The sequence below is a fragment of the Planococcus citri genome, chromosome 2, assembly GCF_950023065.1.
Source record: "Planococcus citri chromosome 2, ihPlaCitr1.1, whole genome shotgun sequence".
Classification (NCBI taxonomy): Eukaryota; Metazoa; Arthropoda; class Insecta; order Hemiptera; family Pseudococcidae; genus Planococcus; species Planococcus citri.
Window position 1 is genome coordinate 23,344,952 of NC_088678.1, and position 15,308 is coordinate 23,360,259.

Genomic DNA, 15,308 nt, shown 5'->3' on the forward strand with positions numbered 1-15,308 from the left:
TTTTGATTTCTTTTAGCTTCGTTTTCTGCCATTCTTTTACCATGTAATCCATGTAGTACATGTTGAATAAAACACAAGACAGTGGGCATCTCTGGCGAACTCCTCTGTTTATTTCTGCTTGTTTTGAGAGTTTATTTCCAATTTGTACTCTTATTCTAGTGTTCCTATGTACAGGGTCCGCCAACGAAGTGTATCACATTTGTTTTTCAAATAAATCGGCAACACTGATAGCTACAACGCTGGTAAACGCATCATTTGATAGCCAAAACTGCACATTTTTTTTGGTAAAAATTTCATTTCTGCTGATTCACTTGTAACGATGCCTGAATAGAATCAACAAAAGAGCTTATTTTGCAAAATTTTTTAAAAGTTCATTGCAAAAAGTTTTAGTTTTTTGCCAAAAAATCAAAAACTAAGCATCCTAGAAAAAAACTAACGACATTATGTCGATTGGAAATTTAATTCTCTACAATTTTTCTCGACTACATTTTTCCGTAGAGTGCTTATTTCCGCCTCCAGACTGATTTTTATGTAACGCAGTTTGCAAATTTTTCAAAAGTTCATTTCAAAAATTTGCAAACTGCGTTTCATAAAAGTCCACTTCTGAAGAAGTACAGATGAAAAGTCGTACAATCAAAAAGTTGAACAGAAATTCCTTAAATCAAAGATGGTGCAATACTTTATTTAAGAGTACTAAACTAAAGTAAAGTGGGGTAATTCCGATATGGGGTAATTCAGATAGCAAGCCCTAGCCTTGTTGCAAAACACATTTTGGCACAACTGATGAAGAAAGTAGGTAGTTTTAGTGCTAACCTACACCGGTACACCCATTAATGATCAGATGGTGCATCTGCTCCATTTTGTCAAGTCTGTACAGTGTTCAAAATCTGAATGCCCAAATCCTTTGCCGCAAAAAACAGTGCATTTTTAAAACTTGTTTTTATGGTTCAAAACTTGTTGAAAAATTCTGTTTAGAAGCTGAAATTTTATGAATACCTATGTGTTAAAGTGTCAGTACCTCTTTTGATTTTGCTTTTATAATTATTTTTTTGGTGGTATTGAATTGTTAAACATGTTGATCATTTTTCATGCCATGGGGTAATTCCGATAGCCCTAGCAAAATTGCCCTGTAATGTTTTTTTCTTTGTTTTGATGTAGTATTTTTTAGGTGGTCAGTATTATCAAAGAAAAACATCAAAAGGGGGCCTTTTTCTCTAGTTACCCCAGTTTTCAAAAATTATGCCTCAAAAATGCATAATTTGTAAAAATTTTGTAATTTTTGTTCTAATGATTCAATTTACATGAAATAAAAACCTAAGTATGCAATAAATAGTATATTTCAACATTACTGGCTTGGAATTACCCCAGGAGAATCACTTTCCTTGTAAAACTCGTTATCGGAATTACCCCAAAAATGAGGTAATTCCGATACCTCGACCTTCCAAAATGTTTTTTCAATTATATGTAGGTAAGTATGAAGCCTCCGCACAAATCACTCTTCAATATAGTCAATGTGTAGCTGAAGGAGGTAGGAATAAAGTTGTTTTATCATTTTTGCCCCAAAATGTACAGGAAACCCAATAAATGAGAAATTGCTAAAATTTTGAATTTTGCCATCAGAATTACCCCACTTTACCTTAATCCATTTTCATGTCGACATGTCGATGTTAATGTTGATGTGAAATTCGACATCAACAAATACATCCACAAAATATCAACATCATATCATCTACAACTCCAAACTGTAGAAAAGTGAAATATTTATTCAATGCCCTAAAAAATTTGTTTTCCTCATTGAACAAGATCATATTTTTGAATGTTTACTAAACTTTTAAACACTAAAACAGAAATTTTAATTCTGAAAAATTGGTTGACATACTTAGTTGTAGATATAAATTTCGAGCATCAAATTTTACATCTACATGTCCAGACGGCATTTCATTTACCTGGCTTTTGTACAGGCAGAAGATTTCTACTAAATACAGTGGAAATCGCTTATAATGAGATTGGTTAGTATGAGATTTCGGATACAACGAGCAAAATGCTTGGTTCCAAGCACAACCCCATTTAAACATGTACAATATGGTATTTGTTAGAATGAGCTCATTTATAACGAGGAATCCGGATAGTACGAACTGAAATTCTTGAAATTTGTTTCACTTTATTGTTTTTTCTTCCGCTTATAACGAGTGTTCATGCAGAAAACATTCATTAAATCCCAAATTTTAGTTTTAGGTATAGCCTGGTAAACACATAGTACGCGATATGCCAGCGAATAGAAGGCGATCATCGTATTGGCAGCCGGCGTATCGCCGGCGAAAATGTCCGCTTTTTCCGCAGCAGAATCCGAAGGCGATATGCCGGCAGGAATCGCAGCGATATCGCTGTTGAAATAGAACGCGATTCGAAGGCGATTCGTCGGCGGAAATCGCAGCGATATCAGAACGCGATTCGAAGGCGATAATCGCAATGATGTTTTGCTTTGGTTTTTTCCTAGTTTCTTCTCCCACATTAGAATCAGAACGTATTCTTCAATTAATTTTACGAGTAATTTACTTGTTTACATAATTAAAAATCAAGAAAACAAAATAAATAACGAGTAAATTAAGTGAAGAATGCTTTCTGATTCTGATGTAGGAAGACAAACTAGGAAATAACAAAAGAAAAAACGATGAAGTACCTATACTTGGGTAAATCATTTCACACAAGAATGCAACAACATCAATTGTAATTTATTAAAATAACCAAAAACACAAAAATTGAATTATGGAGATTTAGAATAATTATTCTAAGTCACCATACAAAATCCATTTGAAATCATCAAAAATTTATCAGAATTCATCACTAAAAAACAGTTCAAAATCACCATGAAAAATTCCAAGCTGAATAAAAAAATTAAATTTGAATCAATACAGTGAAAAATTTATTTTAAAAATCACAAAAAAGTGTCAAAAATTGCTAAAAAAAAATTCATTGGAAATAATCACAAAAAAATTCTAATCTGACTCATCGCCGAAAAATTTATTCTATGTACACACCACGAAAAAAAATTGTTCGTTATCACTCCAAAAAAATTAATCAAAATTCAACACCAGAAAACCAATTTGAAATAAACACGAACGAAAAGATGAAAAAAAACACAACATTCTGCTCGTTATTGCATGCTTGCGTAAGAACATCTGAATGCTCACTCGATTGATCGCGAAACAAATGCGAAAATCGCATGAAAAATATTGTAAAAGAACTCTACTAAATTCGCCTTCTATTCGCCGACGAATAGACCGCGGAAATCGCGCTGAAAAAAATGAAAAAGATCGTTGCGAAAATCGTAGGCGTATCGCCGGCGGATTCAGCAGTGTTTTTTTCAAATTTTTTCAGCGCGATTGTCGCGTTCGATTCGCCGGCGGATAGAACGCGAGTATCGCGTTGAAAATATCACTGCTGAATCCGCCGGCGATACGCCTACGATTTTCGCAACGAGTTTTTTCATTTTTTTCACTGCGATTTCCGCCGTCTATTCGCCCGCGATACGCCTACGATTTTTGCAACGAGATTTTTCATTTTTTTCACTGCGATTTCTGCCTTCTATTCGCCGGCGAATCGAACGCGATTTTCGCGACCGCGATTTCCGCCGGCGATTCGCGTTCGGTGTGTTTACCGGGAGTTTAATTTGGTAAAATTTTGAAATTCAGATAGACTTTGTGACATTTTTTGAAAAACAAAACTTTCTAAAAAGCTGCTGGAGGCTCTAGAACCGCTCAAAACGACTTGAAACCGTTTCCAATCAATTTGAAACCATTTCCAATTGATTTGACAAGTTGAAAATAGTAGTAAAATTAACAATTTTTTTGCTACACGTGTTATATGAGTATCATTCATAACAAGAAGCTCTTTGTATCCGGTTATTACAAGATACTCGTTATAAATGCAATACCTTTTAGTACGAGAGACCGGATGCAACGAACAAAATGTCCGGTCCCTTCAATCTCGCTGTAAGCGATTTCCACTGTAATTATCTAATTGATCACTTTTCCATCATTATGTTGGAAAAAAACATAGTCGATGTAAATGTCGACGTCAACAATTGTTGTGGGGGCTATCACATGCTTTTTCCACGTCTATAAAACATTATGTGTGTTTCTATGTAGGTTGTATTCGATCCTTTTTTCCATCAGTATTTCTACTGTAAAACTTTGCATCAGTCCATGATCTTCCTTTTCTAAATCTGTTTTGACTTTGTTTCAAAAATTCAAAAATTTATTCATTGTGTACCACAAGCTGTCCAAAATCAATTATGACCCTCATATTCCAAAAATGTTCCTCTTGTTTAATTCAATTAATTTTTGAAGTTCAATTCGATCTCGAGGCAGAATTCATGCTTTTTATCCACCCTTGTAAATAAACTTTGTATAAGGTTCAACTGGCTCTTGGCGCAGAGTTTGTCTATCTCCACCTCACTTGTACCTATATTGTGTCATGTTTTATGCCCAGATGTTGCATTTCTGGTGCATGGGATGATAACGATGAAGGCTTTCTAATTACTGGAAGGAAAAACCTTGAATAAAGGAGAGAGTATGAAGTCACAAATGTGTGAATGTAACCCGCTGAGTGATGGCAGAGAGGAAGGGGTACTTTCTTCGCATGAGATGTCTAAATGTTGTCACTCTCCTGTGCAAATATCAATCTGAAATATTTTGAGAGAATTTCACCCTTTTTATATTTACACCTGTGTATGAGTTTTGAGTTAGGTATTTTTGGCTCCTGACGCAAAGCTCGTCTACCTCCATTTTATACAGATGTGAAGTTTGAGCTTGATGGTTGTATTCTGATTGATGAAATACTGATCGAAAAGAAATTCTGGCCACTACAAATGTAAACTTTTGAATAAAATGAAGAGCCTGAAGTCATAAAATGTATGAACCTCGATTCGAGATGCTCCTGGCGCAAAGCCCGTCTTCTATTACTTATTCACTGAAATTCACTCTGTGTCCTCAATGGATACATTCTAATGCATTTCCTCTAAACTAGAGAGGGAGGCTTGAAAGGACTTCTTCATCAGAAATCAGAAATTCATGATCATGAGTGTGCATTACAGGCTGTCTACCAAATTATAATCCTTTATAAAATTTTTCATGAGAACCTAGGTAAATGCTCGGGAGGGGGGATGATTCACTCTCTTTATTTTGAATTGAGTATTTGCTCCTGGCGCAGAACTCTTCCCTCTTGATTTCATTCCAATGTGTGGTTTTAAGCTCAGAGAAGGATAATTACAAAGGTTTCTCACTTTCGAGAATGAGAAATCTTGAATAAAGTTATTGTGAAAATCGTGTAATCCGAAGTCATTAATATGAATAAAGTTTTATTTGAGGTGCTCCTGGCGCAGAACTATCCCTTTCATTATTTCACTGAAATTTGCAGGTATTTGCAGGTAAACTCTTGACAGCTGCATTCCGATGTATTTCTTGTAAGCTGAAGAAAAACTTTCACTCATTAAAAAAATCAAAATTTAGTGATAGACACAGATTGAAGAATTTTCTAGTAAGTTCTCGAATCAATTCAACAATTTTTTTTTTCATGATATCCCACTCTCATGGAACTAGTCAAGTAAGTACAGGTACACCTATACTAATTACTGTGGGCTAAGAATTGTCCAAAAAGGATTTATTCCCAATTTATCCATTTTTTTTTCTGTAGCAGTTTACTCTGATGAAATGTTAAACTTTATCCTTGACTTCCTCTCCAAACATGGTATTGCGTAAAGAAAACTAAGCTAAAAATTTCTGCCAAAACATATTTTTGAAATTTGAGAAACACAACGTCTGTGAATTTTACGACGTCGTCTATAGACTTCAATCATTTCTCGAAGGTCAAATCTTTTGGAAAAATGACGTTTTTGCGCGTTAAAATTACTACGCATACCGTCAAAAACAAAACGTTTATTTTGTAAATTAATTTTTGCTCGGCTTTACATATTATCTACGTGCGAAGCTTTTTCTTGGCGTCGTCTGCGCGGTAATTAAGATCGTCGACGTGTTGAAGAATTCAAACTATACAAATAATTCTTCTCACCTATCTTGGGAAAAATTCTTCGACTTCGGGTACCTAAATATTTTAATCACATAAAAGCCATCACCTTTATGAAAATTTTCACCATTCGCGTTGTAGTATATAAAACACCCCTTCTTGCAATGTCTGCGGGCTGACGGCGAAAAGTCATCGCGAGAACGCGACTTCGATACAGCAAAAAGAGTATACAGGTGGAGCAGAGGGCAGCGTACACAGCGATGGTAAAAAAGGAAAGAGAGAAGAGGAACTTTAAAGAAAAAGGTAACAGGCGAGCGAGGGGCGGCGTTAACTTCTTTATCAGTCGCTGCGGGTGAAATTAAAGCGGAGAAATGAAAATCTATAGTAGTAGAATTTTAAAAAGAAAATAAAAGCGAAAAAGAGAACGAGCGAGAAAACGAGCCAAGCGAACAGAGATAGAGTGAGAGGCAGATAGAGAAAAAGAAAGCAGACGAAACGAAGAAGAAGGTATAAAGAGAGAAATAAGATAGGGAAAATTATAAAGCTGTTTTGTTCGCAGCTTTGGCTTATTTATATACGAGATGCGTCGCGCGGATCCCTCAAAGAATTTATTTCTCTGGAGTACTATAGCTGTATGCGCGCCACCATCTTATTCCAATCTTTGTATATTCAAAGGTAAAAAATGTTAACATCCGCAAAAGTTTTCTTCATTTTGTATTTATTGGTGTAATTTGGGGAAAAACCAAGTTTTTCTTTCTTTTATATAATGCTACGAATCGATAGAATATATTTTTTTTTGCTTCTTACCATCGGTAGGTACCTACCGCTTTACGTATACTCGAGCATTCTTCTACAATAAACGTAGTATACGAGTATAAGATGCGGTTTACTGGTTTAGCAGGGGAAAAGGTTACCCATTTTATTCGCGAATGTAATTAAATTTGCATACACGTACGCTGGGGTAAAAAGTTATTATAAGGAATGGATCAAAGAAAAGGATGCGCAGAGCATGGTCTTTTGCGCATCAGCAAGTTATACCAAGCAGATAATGAATTTGCTTTTACAACTTGTCAAAGGTAAAAGAGCGGAAATGTTTAACGTAGTTTAATCTTATAATGGGATAGAATCGGGAAAACTTGAGTTAGGTATTTATATTCGATAGTGTCCATTTCGGGTTTAATGTTCATCGATAATTGCACTCAGTAAGGAGATCTAAAACAGCTCTATTCTAATGAAATTACAACCGTACAGATGTTTATTTCTAACGTTATTTGCTGCGGAGATTTACCTATTCAATATTCATACACATTAGGACGGATTAGAAAGAGTTTAACCATGGAGTGAAAGTTGCTCAGAAAATTGTTTAGCCAGGGGGTGTCCCTAAAGAGAACATATTGGTCCACAAAAAGGGCACATTTTTGAAAAAATTGATATTTTTGCTCAAACCCTACCTAAATCTATGCAAATTAGTTTTTAGAAAAATATTCTCATATTAAAACCTTAATTTAGCCTCTCAACATTCAATTGACACACAAGCAGTAATAGCCAAAACAGAAAATGACCTAAGTACATAGATCAGTGTACAATCTAACAAAGACACTGGAAAAGTATGTCTCCATAACGGTATGTCTACTGAGGCCCCGGTTGACTGATGTGGTTGTAAGTTGTAATGTGGGAGAGCATCCGTTGTTGGTTTGCAAGTTCATTGCGGCATATTGCCTACTTAGCCACCAAAAATAATGCCTATGATTTCCCTAAGTACCCTCACAACAATTGTCGACGTCGACATTTACATCGACTACGTTTTTTTCCAACATAATGATGGAAAAGTGATCAATAAATTATTTAGTGGGAATCTTCTGTCCGTACAAAAGCCAGGTAAATGAAAAGTTTCGAAATTTTCTCATTATTTTTGATGCGTCGACATGCCATTTCAACATGTAGATGTAAAATTTGATGCTCGAAATTTACATCTACAACTATGTCGACCAATTTTTCAGAATTAAAATTTCTGTTTTAGTGTTTAAAAATTTAGTAAACATTCAAAAATATGATCTTGTTCAATGAGGAAAACAAATTTTTTAGGGCATTGATGAAAATATTCATTTTGCACAGTTTCGAGTTGTAGATGATAATTATGATGTTGATATTGTGGATGTAAGTATTTGTTGGTGTCGAATTTCACATCAACATTAACATCGACATGTCCACATGAAAAATGGATTAGTTTAGTACTCTTAGATAAAGTATTGCACCATCTTTGATATAAGGAATTTCTGTTCAACTATTTGATTGTGCAGACTTTTCGTCTGTACTTCTTCGGAAGTGGTCTTTGCGTCGATGCTGTTTTCAGCACGAGCAATAGCCACATCAGTGGAAATAATTTTTGGAAAAAAAATTAAAATTTTTAAACTCAAATTTTATAATTTTACGAAGCAGGAGGTCGACATAAATGTCAATGTAAATGTCGATCCATCCACATCCGTCACTTTTGGATGCCCCATGTCAATGTGAATTTCGACCCTGTGTTGAGCCAATTGTCGACACAAATGCTGATGAACATCAGTCGACAATTACATCAACAATTAGCTTGACACAGGATCGAAATTCACATCGACATGTGGCATCCAAAAGTGACGGATGTGGATGGGTCAACATTTACATTGAAATTAGCATGGTCATTGTTGTACGGGTAGTAAGGAGACCCATACAGTACCACTAGGCCTAGTCTGGATACTTGGGATGATGCAATTTGTCTGTACCACAAGGCAGGTTCATTGCAAGGAGAGGAGAGGGTGTAATATCTGTATGTACCACCAGGCCCATTCAATATTGGAATGAGTGAGATAAGTATGTACCATCGCGCCTGTTCAAATCACAAGAGATTGAGGAAAATATCCATCTGTACCACATGGCCCATTCAGATATGTAACTGAGAAAAGGAGAACTCAGCAGCAACCACACCTGGACCAGCAGGCCTGTGTGTAGGTAGGCAAAGTCTGGAGAGAGAAGAAATAAAGGCAACGCGCCCGTACAACTACACACGTACCACTAGGCCCAAGAGTAGTTGAGTGGGTGTGAGATAGAAGAGAGAAGAGAGAAGAGTGAGAGAAGGAGAGAACGCCAGTCAAGAAAGCAACACCAAGTTAACAAGAGAGATGTTATTTATTTTCAAGACTAATTTCCAAGCTGGATATAGCTTATATTTATACAAAACCCCTTATTTCTATTGACCAATAGAGAAGATGGTTAAACCAATCACATTGCAGAAAACTATATAAGAAAAAAGGTTCAGTTTTAGGTATACTGGCCAGTGTTCTTCACTACAGTATTACTTCGTGATACATATACAAAAAGAGCAAGTTCAAAATGTATATGTATCACTGTAGTATATGGAGGGTGGTTGTGAATGCATCAGACTCGCGAGAACTGCTTTTAGATACCTAGAATACTGTTAGATTGAGTCAAACATAATACAAAGGCACGATCACACATACCCCTACATGTGATATGAGAATATCATCAGAGAAATCAAAAACAATGGCTTTCAAAGGAAAAGAACCAGTAAGAAGCAATACCTATTGTAATAAAATATGGAAAAATCATCGAAATGGTCAATAATTTCAAATACCTGGGAAACGAGATATCATACTAGGGAGAAGTAGATGTTGGTGGAAAGATTGCAAAGTTCCTGAGATTCACGGGACTGATATATAGGACCCTGAGAAGCAGTAAGGTGCGAAAAGAAACAAGATTGAAGGTGTGCAATACCCTCACAATACCGATGATGACTTATGGAAGCGAGGTATGGGCACTGAAGAAATCTGATAGAAGAATAATGGCAGCAGAGATGAAATTCATGAGAAGAAGCCAGGATGACTCTCAGACAAGAGTCCATCTGAGAAAATAACAGCAGATCCCGAAGCCAGTCATGAAGAAGATAAAAAAGTACAGGAAAGATTGGAGAAATCATGTCGAACGGATAGAGGAGAAACAAGATTGCCAAAACAGGTCCTCCAATATACACCAACGGGGAAAAGATGCAGAGGGAGACCAAGGAGGAAACACACCGATACCTCAGACTCATCCTCAGCAAGTTCCACACCATAGCAGACAGGCCAACAGGCCGCTTTCCTTTTAGTTGCGTAACTTCAAGTTTAACCTTAGAAAATTTATGTATAGCCAACCTATATTTTCGAGGATTTTCATCTCCAGATTATAGAAAATCCTTACGATTGCCATAACGTGCATGAAAATACCATCATTGGGCATGAATATTGTGCTTTTGAATGAAATGATGAAGAACGAGTTCTGCGCCAGGAGCATCAATTATAGGCATACACAGTGAAGGTTAAGGTATTTTTTGGAAGCCCAGTTTTTTCACCTGCGTGAATCTTTTTAGGTCATATTCCAAACCAATGCGTTTGAAGGCTACTTTAAACATAAGCAAGGATACCCAGTATATTTTTGGATCTAAATTTTTTCAAAAAATGCTCCATGAATTGGAAGTTTTTCGAAAGTCTGTTTTTAAAAAAGTCATAATTATAAAATTGAATTAGGTAGGTAAATCAAATTATCAGAACTGAATAAACATCAATCCACGTGCTTATTATTCTAAAACAGGGTCATTTTCTGTTCCATAGATTTTTTAATTTCAGTAAATTAGAAAAAAAAACGTAAAAATCTGATTTCAGGTACAAAAATTGAAATTCACAGTCGAAACAACCCACTTATTTTTATATTTCGATAGGTAAGTAAACTTCCCATTGATCAATCTCTGTCGAAAGAAGACTTTTGTCAATTATGTGGGAGTATAATGGAATCCTCACGAGCATTTGCTATACTTACATTCACCTAAACTATTTTAAAATATATCTAAGTACTTTATTTTTATTTCTATACTCAAAAAAATAAATCATCGATTGAGTTGGAGGAAGCTCTTCGTACTTCGTATCGATATTTAATGTATTGAAAACTTTACACCATAAAATGCTAGTTAATCAAAAAAAGTGGATGGAAAAAATTTCATACGTCGAATAAAAATGGCAAACGATTCGGGCGACAGATGTTAAAACAAAAAATACGGTCGTGGAAAAAAAATTGCGTTACAGAAGAGAGCGTACACGATGGGCGTGCGACACGGAGAGAGGAAGAGAGAGAGAGTAAGGGCGAAACAGTGAGAGAAAAAAATCGAAATTCGTTTTGCTGTATTTCTCCTCCGGTGTAATGCAAGCTTTGTGATAATGGAAATAGATAAACGCATTCAGGTTTCGTTGCGTGTATTCGACGTATTACTAAGCTCGGCAGAGCGAGCTTTAAGGCTTTGGACACTTTATATACACGCTTACAATCGATAACAACTTTTACGTTTAAAGCTGATTACACTTTTGCCATTTTCCGGTTCTTTCTTTATAATGCACTCGGCGTACAACTTATAATTCCGGATATTTTACCGTATTTCATTTCGTTTACAGATTGTTCACTTATAAAGTTCGGTAGTCGGTTTCCGATTTGTGTTAGCCGGCGTTATTTATTAGCCAGGTCGATATGGACGCAAATTAAATGGTAATGGGTTTTACACAACGGTGGTTTAATTTTGAAAAATTGTACGAAATCGGAGGCGGCTCGTCGACGAGTAAAGCGAGATTGCGTGGGATGTTTTTTCCCCTCCCTTTATATTTGCACTACGTAGGTATAAAAATATGCAATTGGTATACATAGTAGGTAGTGGAAACCTACGTGAAAATTTTCATCGTGTTTTTTAACGATTTGTTACCTTTTCACTTTTGAAATATTTATATTCGCGTACTCATCGAACAAATAAACGATAGGTATTCGAGAGAGGTGGTTTCACCTTTTTTTTTCTTTCTGGTACACTATCGGTATTAACGTAAAATCTCGTACACCCTTCGGAAATCATTTATCGAATGGCAAACCGGGCGGAACCGTAGGGAAACCGTCAGCGTCATTTTTCAGAGTTACACTCCATAAATGGTAACTTCGCGGAGATGATTTTAGTATATAGTTCGATACGCGTTCTTCCCTCCTGATCCTACACACCGCATATACCAAGCTACCTTTCAGAAAGAGTACGTACTACGACGACGAGAGTAAATTAAAAATCTAGACACGAAGTAGTGAACTTCCAACAGACTGAATTCTTCATTTCTATACGCGATAAAAACTTCCACCGAGCCTTCGTTTCGTTGAATTGCAAATAACGATGTTGCAAGTGGTTAAAACTTACCAAGTATTTACAAATTTAGCGAATATGTTGGTAAAATCTTTCCAACCGGAGGCTAATTTTACACATATTCTGAATAAATTCACGCTTAACGTACGCCTGGCGTCACATCGTGTCACCTTGTCGTATTATCGTTATCCTTTTCATTTGTCGTAATTTAAATTCTAATCAGTTTGCCAGATTGCGAAATGCAAGTTCGCGGGGGTGTACGATGGCTCGGCTGCTGCGTCACTCTGCTAATAATTAAACTTGGATGTAGTTATTGGAAATTTATTTACGAAAAGTTGAATTTGATCGGCATCGGCGGCGGGCTTAAAAGCTAGGCACTTGTTTACGTGATGTTTCGCAGTAAAAGTATACCTATGGTACTATGAAGGTGTGTATAGTATAGACTATAACAACAAGTTGGTCTGCGTTGTTGAAGCAAGAAAATGTCTAGAATATTTATCGAGTTTTGTTGCCTATTTTATTATTGAGTTTTACAGCATGAGAATGTTTTTACACTTTGGGATGGCGCGGCCGTCGTTTACGTAGGAAAGAAATTAAGTATCTATCTACAGCATGTAATATGTAAGAAATTTTGTGCGTGATTTGGATTGCTTGCTTCCTACAATATAAGTACAAATTCGACCAATGAAAGAAGAACTTTGCCTCATCAGAGACTTCTTTCATAGGTGGGATGATCTCTTAAGTAAGTAGGTATTTTGATGATAAAAAACAATTGAAAGTGTATAAATTACTAGTAATTTACAAAGAAAATTACAAACACCCAATTTACCATGAGATATTGCTGGTAATTCACTCAAAACCTATTGGTAATTTACCAGGAAAAATTACTGATAATTCACAAAAAAAAACTGGTAATTCACTAAAAAAATTACTGGTAATTTCTCAAAAAATTACAGGTAATTTCTCAAAAAATTACTGGTAATTTACCAAAAAATTACTGCTAATTTATCAAAAAATTACTGGTAATTTACCAAAAAATTAATGGTAATTTACCAAAAAATTACTGGTAATTTACCAAAAAATTACTGGTAATTTACCAGAAAATAATTGATAATTTACTAGAAAATAATTGGTAATTCACCAGGAAATAATTGGTAATTTACCAACAAATACTGGTAATTTACCAAAAAATACTGGTGATTTACGACAAAAATTACTGGTAATTTACCAGAAAATGATTGGTACTTTACCAGAAAAAAATTGATAGTTTACCTGGAAATAGTTTTTTAACTTACCAAAAAATAACTGGTAATTTTCCAGGAAATTACTGGTATTTTACCAGAAAATTACTGGTATTTTACCAGAAAATTACTGTTAATTAAGGTAATCCATCAAATTTTTTACACATTAGGTTTGTTTTTTTACACGGATTTTGGCAGATTTAAAACCCACCAGAATCTGCTAGGATAGGGGAGAGGGAAGATGTTTTGGACACTTTTCTTTGATTTGAAATTGCAAGCGATAGGAAACACCTAGAAAGGTGGGGTTGGTCTCATTTGAAAGAGGATCTCAATGCGCACATTTTGACCTACTTGAAAAAATTATAAGTTGCAAACCAAACAAACCATTGGACTTTGAAAGAACACCATTTTGGGTGAATGTGTTGGACAGTAGTGGGATGTTTTGGACACGATAGGTGGATGTTTTGGACATGCTGAGAAAAGACGTTTTTTTGAATGCTTATTTTTGGAAATCCCTGCAAATTTCAATCCATTAGAAATCAATTGTCAGTATCTGTCCACAATTTCACACAATTTCAGTTGACTCAGATTGTTTTTAATTGAGACAATGTTGAAGAGTTGACTTTTTTATGCTATATTTTTCAGTCAGTGCTGGCCTGCTCGAATCGACATATTTTCAGGAGGCAACTTCAAATCGTTCTTGATTAGCATTTATCATACCAGGCAATCGACATATTTTCAGGAGGCAACTTCAAATCGTTCTTGATTAGCATTTATCATACCAGGCTCATTAAAAGTCTTTCCTGGATTTGTCGGATAAAACTGAGACATTCTAACACCCAAACATTACAAATTAACACAAATTTATTGCAGTGTCCAAAACATCTACTAAGTTCAGGTAGGCAACCTGCAGGAAATTACTTTTAGGCCGGTGAGATAATTCAAATAAGAAGAAGTCTCTTTTCTTTTACCGACCTATAATTGACCTGTTTTCTAATGCATCTACGCTGGACCGGCAATCCGGAGGGCCTGGGTTCGATTCCCAGGCTGGGCACGAATTTTTCGTACGTTAGATGCATTAGAAAACAGGTCAATTATAGGTCGCTAAAAGAAAAGAGACTTCTTCTTATTTGAATTATCTCACCGGCCTAAAAGTAATTTCCTGCAGGTTGCCTACCTGAACTTAGTAGGATTTGTGTATTCGGCACATACAAAAACCTCCGATGTAACTAGTCTTTGTACTGGTCTCGGAAACGTACCTTGTTTGATAATGCATCTAAAACGGCGATTAATCTCGTTGCCTCAGTGGTGTAGTGGAATGCACGCTGGACCGGCAATCCGGAGGGCCTGGGTTCGATTCCCAGGCTGGGCACGAATTTTTCGTACGTTAGATGCATTAGAAAACAGGTCAATTATAGGTCGGTAAAAGAAAAGAGACTTCTTCTTATTTGAAGTCCAAAACATCCCCACTACGCCATTTCTACTTAAACTGGCTGTGGGAAAAAAGTATCAGCTTTTCACAAAAAGGTAATTATAGTGATTATTGACGAGAAGGAATCAGAAATTTCATTTTACTTAGACTCTTGACGAAATTCCTCACGGTTATTTTTCAGGAGCTCAAAATGTGAGATGAAAATTTTTTCCAAAAACAGCACTTCAAAATAAAAGCTGAAATATTTTTATCAGACGAGATGGTATTCGGTAAATGTTGTCAAATATCAGTTGTGGTACGACATTGCCACATAATAGTGAAAACCCCGTCAAAAAAAATTAAACCAACTCCTCAAACCAGCAACTGTCCAAAACATCCTCCCTCTCCCCTAGTAGCTTTTGAAAATGGATTTCGGATT

General features: G+C 35.8%; 1 non-coding gene across 1 annotated transcript; it reads left to right on the forward strand.

Annotated features, from left to right (window-relative positions):
• The first annotated feature begins 14,756 nt into the window (after window positions 1-14,756).
• Window positions 14,757-14,831, forward strand: TRNAA-GGC (transfer RNA alanine (anticodon GGC)). Its single transcript has one exon. It is a non-coding gene; the product is annotated as a tRNA-Ala (tRNA).
• Window positions 14,832-15,308: the final 477 nt, after the last annotated feature.